Consider the following 16,893-nt stretch of genomic DNA (forward strand, 5'->3'; position numbering starts at 1 on the left):
CGATCTAGCCCTGGAGACTTTGGCAGGGTTAATACTCAACAGACCCCTCAGACTAACTCAAACCGTCTCAGTCCACATTTGTAATTACTTATGAGGGGATGAAATTTGAGCTTAACCAAATGAAAGCGCCATTGCATAAAGGACAACCCTTTAATCTACTTTAAAGGGATTCCCTGCTGGGTAAAAAAATAACTTAATGATCAGTTGCTGCTGCTACAGCTACTGTTGATAGATACTGTAAATGTTCAGGCTTTAGGAAGTCCTGAGTCTGCACAGTCGTGCAACATATACAGTACATTATACACTACTGCTGTGCTTTGAGTCCTCGTAGCTATAGGTCTTGCCAAACAGTGCAGCCATAGTTTAAAAGATAAGGCTTAAAATACTACCGACTGTACATCTGGAAATTATATGATAATGGAAAGAATTGAAAACGGTTGCCATGGAAGCAGTTCCCTTCTGAGAATAGGAGTTTCTGAAGGTAGACTCACTAGAAAGCAGTATTAAGAAAACAACACACTAACCATCATCAGTGTATGTTTCCCTCACTATGATAACATGTTAACCATTTTAGTTGCTGAAATAAATAGACTAGTTTGTGGCTGCATGTCGTCATTTGTAGTTATTTCCATTCATGAACAATGGTCTGTACGATAATATCCATCTGTCAATGTACTATATTCTGTGTGTCAGCTGCAAGTTCCAAATAGGAGAGAGAGAAGCTGTTTCCAAGAACACAGGAAGTCCTATATAGGTGAAGGGCATTGAAACATGCTGCCAACTAGCCTGAGGACAGACAGCAGGCCATGACCCTGTGCCTGGACACAATCAACTCATTGTCTCCCCTCAGCTCCATTGTCAGAGCTACACCTGTGGAGCAGCCAGCAAACAACAACAACCTGCTACAGCCTGACCAGGAGAGAATGTTGATGTTCTTGATGAAAAGACAGTTGGTGAGGTCACCATGTTTGCCACTGACCCCTTTACCCTTGTATCCTATAGTCTATTTGCTGAGTTACTAAATATACATAGCATTTGGCCACAGGCTCTCTAAGTTCATTGGATGAACAACAAGAGAAAAGCATGTATTTAAAGCTACATGTTTCAGGCTGCGGAAATGGTACGAATAGTTATTATACCAGCTAACAGAGGGTTAATTCAGTTAACATGCCTGCATAGTATAATGAGCTGCCATGCTATTAACTGTAACCTGCTGTTAATCAGGTTAAACGGGAGCTTACATGTGCCTTAGAACATGCTAGACCACCTATGTAGCTTGCACATTTGGTTTATCACTTACACCTAGCTGTTTCGGTTGGCTGACACCCAGATCCCTCACAAGATCTTTCAAAACACAGCCAGTCGGTTCCTTCAATAACATGTACCAAAATCAAGTGCAAGACAAGCCTACATTCTGTAACCTCAGGAAAAAGAAAAACAATCAGTAATTAAAAAAATATTATGAGAGAATTTCTGGGTGTTGAGCACACCGAATCAGGCTTGCAGCCTGATGTATTTCCAGACTTGTCAGTTGGCTAGGAATTTGCTTATCTCCTATGACAACAGCACTGTAGGACGGATGAGAGCAATGACCTCATGATCGAAGTGGAGTTGGACTCTGGCTACACTGCTGTCCTGTCCCTGTAACTTCCTCTGACGGCTGATGATAAGCTGTACTACACCACATGGATTTGGGGTGGGGAGGTTTACTTTAGAGACGCTCAGTGAAATCATCCTCCCTGTCCCACCCTATCCTCTCCCCTCCGCTGGGAAGACAACCAGACCAAAGCAGATTTTTGAAACACTATCCACCCTCCCTCCCTCGCCTGCCATACTCTATGATCTCTACTCCCTCTCCCTCAGATGGGGACCAGAGAATCAGAAACACAATCACAATGAGAACAGCGTCAGCAGAATATCAAGCAGGGTCCTGGAACGTCTGGAAGAGCCTGTCCGTGTAGGATGCCCCCATCATGAAGCGGTGGTTGTGGGTCTGGAAGACTGTCAGAGAGCCAGCAGCATGCCAGGCATGTTAAGTGAAGGCAGATGAATGTGTTCTTCTTCACACCCTCCTTCTTCTTCTCCCCAGTTTATTGAAGCCCAACAGACCTCCCACCTCCTTTCCCCCAGAACCCACAGACAGAAAACTGGCAACGCACTCCACTAATAACATTTGGATGCTGTTCACATTGTCTTGTTTGTAACTTGTTGCGGTATGTGTTGTTGTTCTTTCTTTGATGGTGAGCCTTTCTTTTGTGCTGCCGTACCAAGGGGTATGAGTGGTGGAAGGATTACTCCTTTGACATGTTTTTGCATTAATCACAACAAAACCATCACCCCACCCCTCTTTCTTCATCCTATTATCAAACACCCACTCAAACTGAGAATCTAAGCAGTTCATCATAATCTGTCAGGGAGTACTATCAACGTACATCAGATCATCTGTCTAATTAGCCTGTTAGACAGCCATCAACAATGACTCATTTTATAAATAAACAAGGAACATGCTTACATTATGGCTCAACGGATGTCCAACGTGGCACACAGATAGTCATTCTTTCAGATAATGTTGGTCTTTCCAAAACCAAAACCAACAACAATGTGGGTGGCACGCATGCACACACACACACCTCCTCCTACTCCCCCCAACCCACCTTCGCCAGTGTCGGTGGGAGCCAGTGCGGTGTCACCCAAGAAGACTAGTGCACTGTTCAAGGAGGCAGCTGGACCTGCTTTTCAGAGTGCACGTGCACAGTTCACTGTGGGTGTGTCACAACAACAGCCCCATCAACTGATCCCAGGTCAGTACCCTCTGACCTCTGCCAGGTGGGGATATGAAGTACATCATGATCTCTTCTTAGCCACAGTACACTAGCTTTGCCAGGGAAGCACAGACAAGTCTGTTTATACTAGAGACTATAGTCTTAGAAAAAAAGGTGCTATCTAGAACCTAAAAGGGTTCTTTAGCTGTCCCCATTGTAGGCCCACGGACCAATAAAAAAAGAAAAGAAGCTCAGTCAGGTCTCAAATTACTGTTGAGAGTTAGAATACTAGAATACACTAAGCACAAATTATACATTTGGTTGTTCATCAGCAGTCACTCAATTAGCCCATGTCAGCTACATTTTCTTTTTAGATTGGTAAGTTAGTCTAGCAGCCAGCTATCTAAACTTGTAGTAAGATGGTCGAATAATCAACCGGGGGTGGGGGCCCATTGATCATCAGTAATCATATTAAAATCTGCAAACATCCACCCTATTGGTAAAATGAGTAGAATTGCCTGAAACTAGTTATAACATTTCAAAAATCTTCTCTCCGCCCCATGGCAAAATGTGTAGAATTGCAGAAAAATTGCTTTTAAACGGAAACATTTTCTCTACGCCCCATGGTGAAATGTACAGAATAGCAGGAAATGAACTTAATTTTTTTTCTTCTCTTTGCTGTTAAGTTGGGGCCACTAAAATGGTGGGGGTGGTGAGTTCCATTTTGTTGTGGCCCCTCCCCCATCACATTTGCCCATCCCTTCCATAAGAGAAACCTTTGAAGAACCCTATTTGCGTCCAGGTAGAACCTGGAACTAAAAAGGGTTCTACCTGGAACCAAAAAGGATGCTCCTATGGGGACAGTCAATTATCCTTTTTGGAACCCTTTTTTCTAAGAGTGTATGACCACTGTGAATCACATCTGCAGTAAACAAATATTTTGTTGCTATTTTTCATAACATACAAGCTCTCTAGACTCTTGACACAACTATATCCACAAAAAGGATTTCTCTAAACATGCCAAGCCACGACTGTAGCACTGCTTTGTCAAGTACATAAATCATCAATTATTAATACTAGTGTGCCTCCCAGTGGTCATCCATTGATGATGCACCGGTATTTGACTACAGTTTTTCTCAGTTGCTACAAACAATTTTGGATCTGTGTTGAAACCTACAGAGTGTGAAATAGACTGTGACACTCTATCATGATCTGATTTAATCTGGTTGTCAAACAAATCACTTAAAAAAGTAGGCTACCTGCAAGCATTTGTCCACTCCAAAATAATACCAACTTCCAAACAGTACACTTTTTGCATATCTTCGACCACCTTTTGCAAAACTTTAAATACAAATGTCATCAGTGAATAGAAAATTCACTGCTAAAAACCTACTCCAGCCTCATTGTGACCTGTTCATCACGTGATTTACTTGGCCTTTCACACATGGCAGGAATATGTGTGCTGGTTTATAGTATTTGTTTTGTTCACAGAATACTTACACATTATTTTCCATATTTCCCTCCCTTGGTTACATAATTTTTATCATAAGAGAAAAGTGTGCAATTGACCTTTCACTAAGCCCCACCCCCCTTGGTTACTGTTGCAACCTCCGACAACATTTTCCCTGGACGCTCAATCCCCTCACAATGATCTCAAACTGTGGTTCTAATACACAAATAAATTAAACACAGACTACCCCTTGCTAATTAGGAAACTCTTGGGTATGATGTGGTGGACTGTCATTACAATTATTTCACAGGAACTTGGTAAAATTATGTTTTTAGTGTAGCTAGCCACTGAATGGCTCTGAATTCACTGTCAGCATTCAGTCAAAGCTATAACCCCCTGGAGAGCTAAGTAGTGCTCTCAAATATTTTTGAATTTATAACATTGCTGACTTAGCTAGCTAACATACACTACCATTCAAAAGTTTGGGGTCACTTAGAAATGTCCTTGTTTTTGAAAGAAAAGCGCATTTTTGGTTCCTTAAAATAACATAAAATTTATCCGAAATACAGTGTAGACATTGTTAATGTTGTAAATGACTATAGTAGCTGGAAACGGCTGATTTTTTATGGAATATTTACATAGGTGTACAGAGGCCAATCATCAGCAATCATCACTCCTGTGTTCCAAGGGCACGAAATGTTAGCTAATCCAAGTTTATCATTTTAAAAGGCTAATTGATCATGAGAAAACCCTTTTGTAATTATGTTAGCACAGTTGAAATCTGTTGTTCTGATTAAAGAAGCAATAAAACTGGCCTTCATTAGACTAGTTGCATCAGCATTTGTGGGTTCGATTACAGGCTCAAATTGGCCAGAATCAAAGAACTTTCTTCTGAAACTCGTCAGTCTATTCTTGATCTGAGAAATGAAGGCTATTCCATGCGAGAAATTGCCAAGAAACTGAAGATCTCGTACAACGCTGCGTACTACTCCCTTCACAGAACAGCGCAAACTGGCTCTAACCAGAATAGAAAGAGGAGTGGGAGGCCCCAGTGCACAACTGAGCAAGAGGACAAGTACCTTAGGGTGTCTATTTTGAGAAACAGACGCCTCACAAGTCCTCAACTGGCAGCTTCATTAAATAGCACCCGCAAAACACCAGTCTCAACGTCAACAGTGAAGAGGTGACTCCGGGATGCTGGCCTTCTAGGCAGAGTTGCAAAGAAAAAGCCATATCTCAGACTGACCAATGAAAATAAAATATTAAGATGGGCAAAAGAACACAGATACTGGACAGAGGAACTCTGCCTAGAAGGCCAGCATCCCAGAGTCGGGATCCCAATTAGCCAACTCCAATGGGGACAGCTAGTCTTACTGGGGATCCCAATTAGCCAACTCCAATGGGGACAGCTAGTCTTACTGGGGATCCCAATTAGCCAACTCGAATGGGGACAGCTAGTCTCACTGGGGTCCGACACATACATTAGAAAAATACATTACAGACAAAAGACTTTACAATTTACATTCACTTAAAAACATTAACATGTGGTGTGCGTGTGCATCTATCAGTCACACATACTTGTCAGTATATACACACAATAAGTAGTTCACATGGTGGAGAGTTGTTGTGCCTTGAGGTGTAGCTTAGTTTTTGGTAAATGAGACAGAGAGCTAGCTAGCTAACCAGCTGAGCCCTCACTATTTTTCATCCGATTTAAACGTGAGCTTGGAGCTCCGCAATTGGTTAGCCAAAATGCTGGGGCGGGTAAATTGTGGTCATTGTTTCCAGCAATCCGTAAATACTACTGCACAAAATTCTAAATGACCCCGTCAGTGTCATACCACAATATGGAGAAAGATCTGTCTAATTGTTCAGATTTTTGAACAATACTGCGGACATGCAGAGATGCAGAAAAATAAGTTGGGTTACTCCTTACTCCTAAATCATCATCTCCAACATTGGGACCTTCCATTATGAGCTTTGCTTTGGTGTGGATTTAGGCCTATCGATTAATATCAGTTGTGTTCCTTGTATTCACCTTTCCTTATTTCTTTCGTGGATTAGGTTTCTGTGTGCCAATGGAAAGTCTACAAAACTATGAGCAAACCAGCCTTCCTATTCAATTGGATTGTGATGATACCGATGAATGAATGTTGCATACAATGTGCTAATTTGTTGATAAAAAAAAAAACTGGATTAATATTTAATTTGATGTGTATAAAATATGCAAAAAAGGAGAGTAATTGCCCATAATTCTGCACCTTTGGATAGTTGTTCTTCCAATTTGATGATTTAGTGACTGCAAAGAAAATGTGTTGATCTTCTGGGATTTGTAACTAACTTTCTGTTTTGTCTGCTTGGACTCAAGAGATAAGTATGGTTGCAGTAATCTTTTTGCAGGCAGTCGTGTTCTTTTGATGAATGTATTTGCAATTGTATAATATAGTTTTGATGAATGCATTTGTTTTAAGAAGACAGCTACGTTTCGAAAAAACATTTACTGTTTTGCAGGCCACAGAGTTCTTGGTCTTGTCGACTGTTTTGAAAATCGACAACATTGTTCCAAAAAATACTTGTACGTGATTGAGAAAAACTGTAATGCAGCTAACTCTCACTGTACTCAAAAACACATTTTCACCATTTACTGAAATTGAGAGACTTTTATAAACAAAGCATTCTCTTGACATTGTCTAGGTTCAATCAAAAACTTTGACTTGAGCTGAATAAATGTCCTTTGGCACTACCTTATGGTAAGTTTGTTTTTGGCATACTCTTGTGAGCTTCCGTTAGATAGATATAATCATTGAAGGTTGTTCTGCCTGCGGCTATGGAACCCTGACCTGTTCACCGGACGTGCTACCTGTCCCAGACCTGCTGTTTTCAACTCTCTAGAGACAGCAGGAGCGGTAGAGATACTCTTAATGAACGGCTATGAAAAGCCAACTGACATTTACTCCTGAGGTGCTGACTTGTTGCACCCTCGACAACTACTGTGATTATTATTATTTGACCATGCTGGTCATTTATGAACATTTGAACATCTTGGCCGTGTTCTGTTATAATCTCCACTCGGCACAGCCAGAAGAGGACTGGCCACCCCTCATAGCCTGGTTCCTCTCTAGGTTTCTTCCTAGGTTTTGGCCTTTCTAGGGAGTTTTTCCTAGCCACCGTGCTTCTACACCTGCATTGCTTGCTGTTTGGGATTTCAGGCTGGGTTTCTGTACAGCACTTTGAGATATCAGCTGATGTAAGAAGGGCTATATAAATACATTTTATTTTATTTGATAACCCGACTTACTGTGCTGGAATGAAACTGGACATGAGGGAACATAAAGTATCAGATAGTCCTGCCATGTACAAGCCCATACCATCCCTTGACATTGTCCAATAACTTCTTTGAGGACACTGAGTATATTAATGCGCAGACATTCTCTAGACAAAATGTTTAAACGTACAGTATATTAGTCTAGGCAATATGTGAAAATTATGTTCACTTTTTCATAAAAGCATGAAACTTGGTACAGTTTGGGACCCGGAGCATTTTTATATATGGAGGCATCGCAAAAATACCTCCTGGCAGCCATGACGACAATTTTCCATTCCGCCATAACCAAGTAATGTATTTTGCATCATATCTCCTGAACAAAACATGATAACACAGAAAAGGTGATGTTTCCCTCATGTTTTGATGGTCAAGGATTACAATGGTGCCATGTAAAACATCATAAACAATTCAGATTATTATATAATGGTGGACTGCCATGGCAAGCCATGGTAAGAATTCCAATTAAATCACAGTTTCTGACAACATACACAATAGAATATTATTTCTGTGGCATACAGTTGTCTGCTGGTATCTTCTTGCTCCTGGTTGTGAATGTGGATACTGCGTGACACTGTAAATTCATGGAACATAGGAACGCCTATGTTAGGACCCAGGGACTTGGTGATTTCATGTGCACATATAGTGCCCTCATAAAGTATTCATACCTCTTGACTTATTTCACATTTTGATGTGTTACAGCCTGAATTCAAAATGGATTACATTTATATATTTTTCTCACCAATCTACACACCATACCCCATAATGACAAAGTAAAATTCATTTTTAGAAATTTGTGCAAATGTATTGAAAATTAAATTCAGAAATATCTAATTTACCTACAGTACCCTAACCCAGTCAATTTACCTAACCCTAACCCTAACCCAGTCAAAAGTTTGGACACACTTACTCATTCAAGGGTTTTTCTTTATTTTGACAATTTTCTACATTGTAGAATAATAGTAAAGACATCAAACTATGAAATAACACATATGGAATCATGTAGTAACCATTAAAGTGTTAAACGAATCAAAATATACATCAGATGACCTGGCCTCCACAATCCCCCAACCTCAACCAAATTGAGATGGTTTGGGATGAGTCGGACCGCAGAGTGAAGAAAAAAGCAGCCAACAAGTGCTCACCATATTCAAGGCTGTTGGGAAAGCATTCCAGGTGAAGCTGGTTGAGAGAATGCCAAGAGTGTGCAAAGCTGTTATCAAGGCAAAGGGTGGCTATTTGAAGAATCTCAAATCTCATTTGTTTAACACTTTTTTGGTTACTACATGATTTTATATGTGTTATTTCATAGTTTTGATGTCTTCACTATTATTCTACAATATAGAAAATAGTAAAAATAAAGAAAATCCCTTGAATGAGTAGGTGTTCTAAAACTTTTGACCGGTAGTGTATTTTATATTGTATATTGTTCAAAGTAGCCACCTTTAGCCTTGATGACAGCTTTGCACACTTCTCTCAACCAGCTTCATGAGGTAGTCACCTGGAATGCATTTCAATTAACAGATGTGCCTTTGTGGAATTTCTTTCCTTCTTAATGCATTTGAGCCAATCAGTTGTGTTGCGACAAGGTAGGGGTTGTATACACAAGATAGCCCTATTTGGGAAAAGACCAAGTCCATATTATGGCAAGAACATTTCCAATAAGCAAAGAGTGGAATAACTACAATGTTGTTGATTTCTCCTCAGTTTTCTCCTATCACAGCCAATAAACTCTGTAACTGTTTTAAAGTCACCATTGGCCTCATGGTGAAATCCCTGAGCGGTTTCCTTCCTCTCCGGCAACTGAGTTAGGAAGGACACCTGTAGCTTTGTAGTGACTGGGTGTATTGATACACCATCCAAAGTGTAATTAATAATTTCACCATGCTCAAAGGGATATTCAATGTCTGCTCTTTTATTTTTGCACCTCTACCAATAGGTGCCCTTCTTTGCGAGGCATTGGAAAAACTCCCTGGTCTTTGTGGTTGAATCTGTGTTTGAAATTCACTGTTCGACTGAGGGACCTTACAGATAATTGTATGTGTGGACAGTGGTGTAAAGTTCTTAAGTAAAAATACAACTTAAGTAGTTTTTGGGGGTTACTGTACTTTACTATTTATATTTTTGACAACTTTTACTTTTGTACTTTTTAGAATGTACTCTTTACTCCATACATTTTCCCTGAGACCCAAAAGCACTTGTTACCTTTCGAATGCTTAGCAGGACATGAAAATGGTCCAATTCACGCACTTGTCAAGAGAACATCCCTGGTCATACCTATTGCCTCTGATCTGGCAGACTCACTAAACACAAATGCTTTGCTTGTTTGTTTGTAAATTATGTCTGAGTGCTGGAGTGTGCCCCTGGCTATCCGTACATTTTTAAACAAACCAGACAGCACAATTTTCTTGTTTAATATAAGGAATGTGAAATTAAGTACATCTACTTTTGAAACTTAAGTATATTTAAAACCAAATACTTTTTGACTTTTACTCAAGTAGTATTTTACTTGGTGACTTCACTTTTACTTGAGTCATTTTCTATTAAGGGATCTTTACTTTTACTCAAGTATGGTAATTGGGTACTTTTTGCATCACTGTGTGTGGGGTACAGAGATGAGGTAGTCATTCAAAAATCATGTTAAACACTATTGTACACAGAGTGAGTCCATGCAACTTAATATGTGACTTGTTAAGCAAAAGATTAGTCCTGAACGTATTTAGGCTTGTCATAACAAAGGGGTTGAATACTCCTCAAATTATATTTCAGAAAATAACATTTCCATTTTGGAGCACTTCACAATTGTCCTTTATGATTGCACTAAGAGTCAAGACAATATAAATCAAGCTCATTTTGAAATGTTCATGAAGAAAGTTACAGAAAAAGAGCAAGTCCTCTTACAAATTATGCTTTGGTGCAGCACATCAAAAGCAAATAATACACATGTTATTTATATAGCTTTTTTCCACAACAATGAGTGCTTCACAAAAACTGGCCTAAACCCCCAAAAAAGCAAGCGGTAGCAATGTGGAAAGGAAAAATGTTAAAAAGATGAAAGGAACCTTCTTTAGCTGTACCGGGTTGAAGGTTGGAGTGCATATGACCATCTGGTCCAGATAAGTTGTAAATTTAGACAAGAGAGTGTGACAGTTAATGAATCAGTTGTTCATTTAGGCAATATTCATGGCATGGATGACCAACAGGGTCATAGTAGATGAGAGTGTGCAAGACCCTCTTGCCAGAGAGTTGTCCACATAGGTCGACAAAGATCTCATATTCTATACTTCAATCCACTATATCTGGGCATTCTGAGAATGTGGCCAAGCCATCAGAGTCATGCTGTGACATTTTGGCAACTGGTCTTCTTGTATAGCTTACTGAAGTATATTCTATTCGTCCAGAAGACGCAGCAGATTCTCTTGAGACAACCACTGCTAAAAGACTCCACCCTTCTCATGTCATTCTTGACAACAGGGCATCACTCCAAACCATACAACAGAACAGATTTGACATAGCTGTTCTATTCTAGGTGGATATTTGTTTGGAGGCTGCTCTGCTAAGACATACAAATGGGATGAGTTGTGTCAATGCACAATGAGAGGATGTTGTTCAGAGATCCTACAATTGGGAGAAGAGGGTCAATAGTTTGTATGATGTGGTTTTGGTCATGATCCATTCAATGGTAATAAAGTAAAGGATAGGATAGATGGGTGACCCTGACCTGTCTCACTCCAGACTGCACAGGGAACCACTTAGAGAGGGTACTGCCAAAGAGAATATACATGAAGAGGTTCAGAAACTGCTTCTCCAATAGAAATCCCGATCATGTTTGTAGTCGATGTCATAGCGAAGTTAGCTAGCTAAGCTCATGCACAGAAACACGTCATCGGGTCTAACGGTCATGCAGGCCGTCAAATCAAAGGGACTGATTGTAACAATAACATAGAATCTCAGAATCTGTGGAGACACCATACATCTATCCCATCCTTGTCATGTGCAGAATCCTGCTTGCTCCTGCCTTAGCTTGGTGTCAATGGCAGACTCCATACATACATTTTCAGTAAAGCAGAATAAAAAATTATTGATTCCGCATTACTCCTAAACAGGGCTTCAAGTCACACTCCAGTCTCCTTTTCATTGCATTTATCACCTGATTTACTTAACAAAAGGCACATCTCAAGGTGGTCCAGATATCCTCATGACATGGCACAAGTGGGGGGTTCGGCCTTTCCTCTTTTGTTCTCTCTTGCTCCTCTATTGTTCCTTAAGCAAGGGGGAGGTCGATGACATCAGTGGGCACCATGAGACCAATTTCTTGAATGGCCTACTCCTTGAAGTTTGCAGTTATGTAAAAAAAAAAAAAACATATTTCTTTAATTAATAAAATTGTGCATACATTACTGTATTTATACATGGGATATTGTTATTCAACGGGAAAGTAATAAAAATAGCTGGAGTTCGTCTTTCAAGTATGAGGTTTCTCAAAAAATATATATATTTTATAAATCAACAACTTAAATAATATGATACGGTGTACGTAGTCAGAAACTGTGATTTCATTGGATTAGTTCCCATGGCTTACCATGGCAGTCCACAATTATTTAATGAACTGAACTGTTTTTTATGTTGAGCATGGCTCCAATCAGGCCTTTATGGTAGAGTGGCCAGACGGAAGCCACTCCTCAGTAAAAGGCACATGACAGCCTGCTTGGAGTTTGCCAAAAGGCACCTGAAGACTCTCAGACCATGAGAAACAAGATTCTCTGGTCTGATGAAACCAAGATTGAACTCTTTGGCCTGAATGCTAAGCGTCACATACGGAGGAAACCTGGCACCATCTGGCACCAAGCATGGTGGTGGCAGCATCATGCTGTGGGGATGGATGTTTTTCAGTGGCAGGGTCTGGGAAACTAGTCAGGATCGAGTCAAAGATGAACGGAGCAAAGTACAGAGATCCTTGATGAAACCTGCTCCAGAGCGCTCAAGACCTCAGACTGGGGCGAAGGTTCACCTTCCAACAGGACAACAACCCTGAGCACACAGCCAAGACAACGCAGGAGTGCCTTCGGGACAAGTCTCTGAATGTCCTTGAGTTGCCCAGCCAGAGCCCGGACTTGAACCCGATCCCACATCTCTGCAGAGACCTGAAAATAGCTGTGCAGCAACACTCCCTATCCAACCTGACAGAGCTTGCGAGGATCTGCAGGGAAGAAAAAAAAGTAATGGGGTCTGAATACTTTCCGAATACACTGTATCCTGGAGACAGACCTGATCTGGAATAAGTCAATGTCATAATGACCCACTCACTCTACGGGGCATGTTAGCAGCACAGCCATTCTGAGAGGGTTATGAGAGGACATGAAAGCTACAGTATGTTGACTAGAGAGTCTCTATGGTGCATGGGTGAGCCGTGCTTCCAGGAAGCTGAACCTCTTTAGAGTGTGTTACCCTCACCACTGGGCCCCGCGATCCACTGGGCTCTGACAGGCAGTCATGTAGTCTGGCTTCTACAGCACCCTGTATGGAGCACCACTGTAATTCACCAATAGGCATACAGTACACAGAACCAGGTCCTCTCACCCACTGGGTGGGTATTCATACTGTCTGGAACCCATTGAAAGTCATTACATGACTGTGTGATATGAATGCATTATGAATGGGTGTTGGGATGAGTGTTCTCAGTATTTGTGAATTATCTCCTAGCTGTTTCGATGTTGTAGCTATATGATTGAAATTTGCTATTCTCCCTCTTAAGGATCCGCTCCTTTTTTTCAGTTTGAGCCTAAAATGACATACCCAAATCTAACTGCCTGTAGCTCAGGACCTGAAGCAAGGATATGCATTTTCTTGATACCATTTTAAAGGAAACACTTTGAAGTTTGTGGAAATTTGAAATTAATGTAGAATATAACATATTAGATCTGGTAAAAGATAATACAAAGAAATAAACTTGCATATCTGTTCAAAATGTTGTATCAAGACTGGCCAATGTGCCTAATTGGTTTATTAATACATTTTCAAGGTCATAATTGTGCACTCTCCTCAAACAACATGGTATTATTTCAACGTAATAGCTACTGTAAATTGGACAGTGCAGTTAGATTAACAAGAACTTAAGCTTTCTGCCCATATCAGATATGTCTGTGTCCTGGGAAATGTTCATGTTACTTACAACCTCATGCTAATCACATTAGCCTACGTTAGATTAACCGTCCCGTGGGGGGGGGGGGGGGGGGGGCACCGATCCTGTAGAGGTTTAAGGCTTAAACATCCTTCTTTAACTTGTCTCCTCCCCTTCATCTACACTGACTGAAGTGAATTGAACAACTGACATCAATAAGGGATCATAGCTTTCACCTGGATTCAACTGGTCTGTCTATGTCAGAAAGAGCAGGTGTTCATAATATTTTGTACACTCAGTGTATAATTTAGTGTGGAAATAATTTGTTGATGCCAATAGGATCTCTGTGTGTTTGCCTGTGCATCTGTACTGAGATCAGTTACACAATGCATAAAGAAATAAGCCCCCTGTGAAGAAGAGCTTCCTGTTTTGGTGTCAAGGCCAAAATGAGCAGCATCAGTCTGCCTGCCTCAGATACACGGTGTGAATGGCGATGTAGAGCAGTTAGTATGGTAGTTACATGAGCAGTTCCGTTCCATCCACCAGATGGCCATATCTAAACACAGACTGGCTCTGTACACTGTCAGATAGCTCAGCTGTCACAGAAGCACTACACTATCCACCATCAACCGCAACAGGAAGAGGGACACAGTCATCAAATATTTAATAAAGTCTTCAATTGGGTCTACAGTCTGTGACTGGCTGGCTTCAAAGTGATTTTGATGTTATTCTAACCGCTAGAGCCATAGCACCTGCTTACCTTCCCACTTGCTGACACTGAGGACCAACCTCACAGGAAGTGTTCAACTATAGGCCTCATCTAAGCATCATGTGGTGTCCATCCCTCTCTTTCTCTCACTCTCCCCTTTTCTCTCGTCAAAATGTATTCTGCTCGTAGGTTAATTATCTTCCCTCTTTTTTGATTTCTCTCTCTTTTTGATTTCTCCTCCTTTTTTTCTCATCTTGATAAAAAAGCTGTGTTGACGAAACCAGAAGCCTCTAAAGGGCATCAAATGTAATTATGAGGAAAATGGCGCAAACTCACAACTCACTTTGCTTGTAATACATAGCAGGGCCAACTATTACCTGTAAAATATAAGGATTCCATGCTTGGCTGTCCTCATTTGGCCTCTTGAAAAAATATCTGTTTATAGTCGTGGGTGTTCCTGAATAATTATCTTCTAATCTACGAGTATTCAATACAAAAACAGTTAGTGACTAAAACGTTTTGTGATTGAGAGCTCTGCATACCCTTTTGGGACTAACAAATCTATTACAGTGTACCGCCTGGTAAGCTTTCTTATCATCTGTTTTTCCCTTGGAAGCAGGCTGGTAAAAGTGGCATCAGTGGTATTTACTCGAGTTCCACAGTAAAGCCACTCATGCCAGATTCCCTCTAGTTGGACCCAGTTAGGCTGTCCTATGCCAAATGTTTTTCAGTGCTTTTCAAAACTAGTGAAATATGTTCACTATGCAATGGAAACATTAAACAGATCTGCTGTGAACAGGATGTCAATGCAAACTCCTTTGAGAGGCATAACTAAGAGGAATGAGGTATATGTCTATAAAGTATATACAGTATAGTGATGACCTTGTACAAACGATATACTGTATTTTCTGACGGGATGTGTACAGCGCTGTTTTCCTTGCTCAGACTAGATGGACTCTACAGATGAGGCTGTTTTCTCAGGCTACAGTCTATGGGCTATGTACATAGAGACCTGGGCCAAGATACATCCGGAGCCTTTAGAAGATCCCATAGCATCCACACACCTGTCTGGGTTAATAATTAGGTCACGGAACCTGAATGCTTTGAGCAATTCAGGGAGGGTTCAGGGAGAGAGGTCTGAGGGGGGAGGGGATAAGAGGAGGAGGGGGGAGATGAGTGAGGGAACAAGCATGGTCACAAACAAAGCAAGTTTCATGAGGGAGGAGGTCTAGTGATCAGCTCCCGCGTTTGCTTGAGCGCTCTCTCCTCCTCTTCTTCTGGCTCCTCTTTCTCTCTCCCTCTCTCCCTGGGTTGGGGTGAACAGCAGGTGGCGCAGGCAGTGAGTGCAGCCTCAGCTGGACATGGGGATTAGAAATCGGTGACACTCCACTGACTTCTGCACTGGAGCTTCACACTGGATGGACAACAAGCCCACCACGGAAAAGTAAGTGGTTTTCTCTGCTCTCCATCCCTGTGTGATATTGTAGCTGTTTTATAACTATTACAGAGTTGAAAAAAAGAAATAGTCTTAGATATTAGGAGAAGGTGCAAACTTGAATTGGATGGGAGGTTTCAATAGATCAGGACCAGAGATGAATGGGGTTTTTCCTCTGCTCATTGTCAGATTTAATTTCACTTCAATTGTGTTACAAATTAGACAGTTCAAGTTGTTATTTTCAGATTTAAGATTGTGTAAAAAATGGGGACATTAAAGAGTCCATTCTACAAAAGAAAATGAACATGTGTAGCCTGGTGTGGATAAGATGTCTGTTGCTTTTGGGGTTGATGGACCATTTGTACCTTCATGCCCAGTGAACAGAAAGTGATTTTTGATGTATAATTTATTTTATCCGCTCTTCATTTTTCCATACTAACCTACATGTCTGAACTGGTAGATTGACATCCTGTTTCCCTAGAGAGACAGGGAGCTGTCAAGTCTCATGTCTCACTAGCACCATGCACCTCTTCTTCTGTCCACAACAAAATAACCTTCCTTAGTTTCTAGAGATCGATGCCCAGCTTGATGTCAATAAGGCCATTGGGGGAGCTTTTTGACTGGTGCTTAAGCTTTTTAGCTGGCTTATAAATGGCGTGTTATGACAAAAGCTGTATAATAACACAAAATGGGGTCACCAGCCTTGCTTATAGACAGTGCAGATGGAGGATAAACAAATTACATATCAAGCCAATTCATACAGATAGAATGCCTCACATCATTCTGCCTCAGGCTATAAAATTCTTCCTGGTAACAAGAGTTTTCATGTATGACTGTACTAAATGACATAAAGGGTCAAATAAAATGTACCAGTATGTTTATCTTTGAATTATACAACTGCCTTTATAAGGGAATTATATTAATCTTAGCTTTCCTAATGTGGGTCCTGTTGATTCCTGATCAGCCATCCATCTTGGTCCATATCAAAATAAAGTCCCCATGTCTAATCTAAGTGGTCTGGCATGTCTTTCTACACTTATCTGCCTTCTAGGACTGCCAGTGCCAGTTCTTTGGAAATATGATCCAAAACCATC

This window comes from Salvelinus namaycush, chromosome 41 (genome assembly GCF_016432855.1).
Source record: "Salvelinus namaycush isolate Seneca chromosome 41, SaNama_1.0, whole genome shotgun sequence".
NCBI lineage: Eukaryota > Metazoa > Chordata > Actinopteri > Salmoniformes > Salmonidae > Salvelinus > Salvelinus namaycush.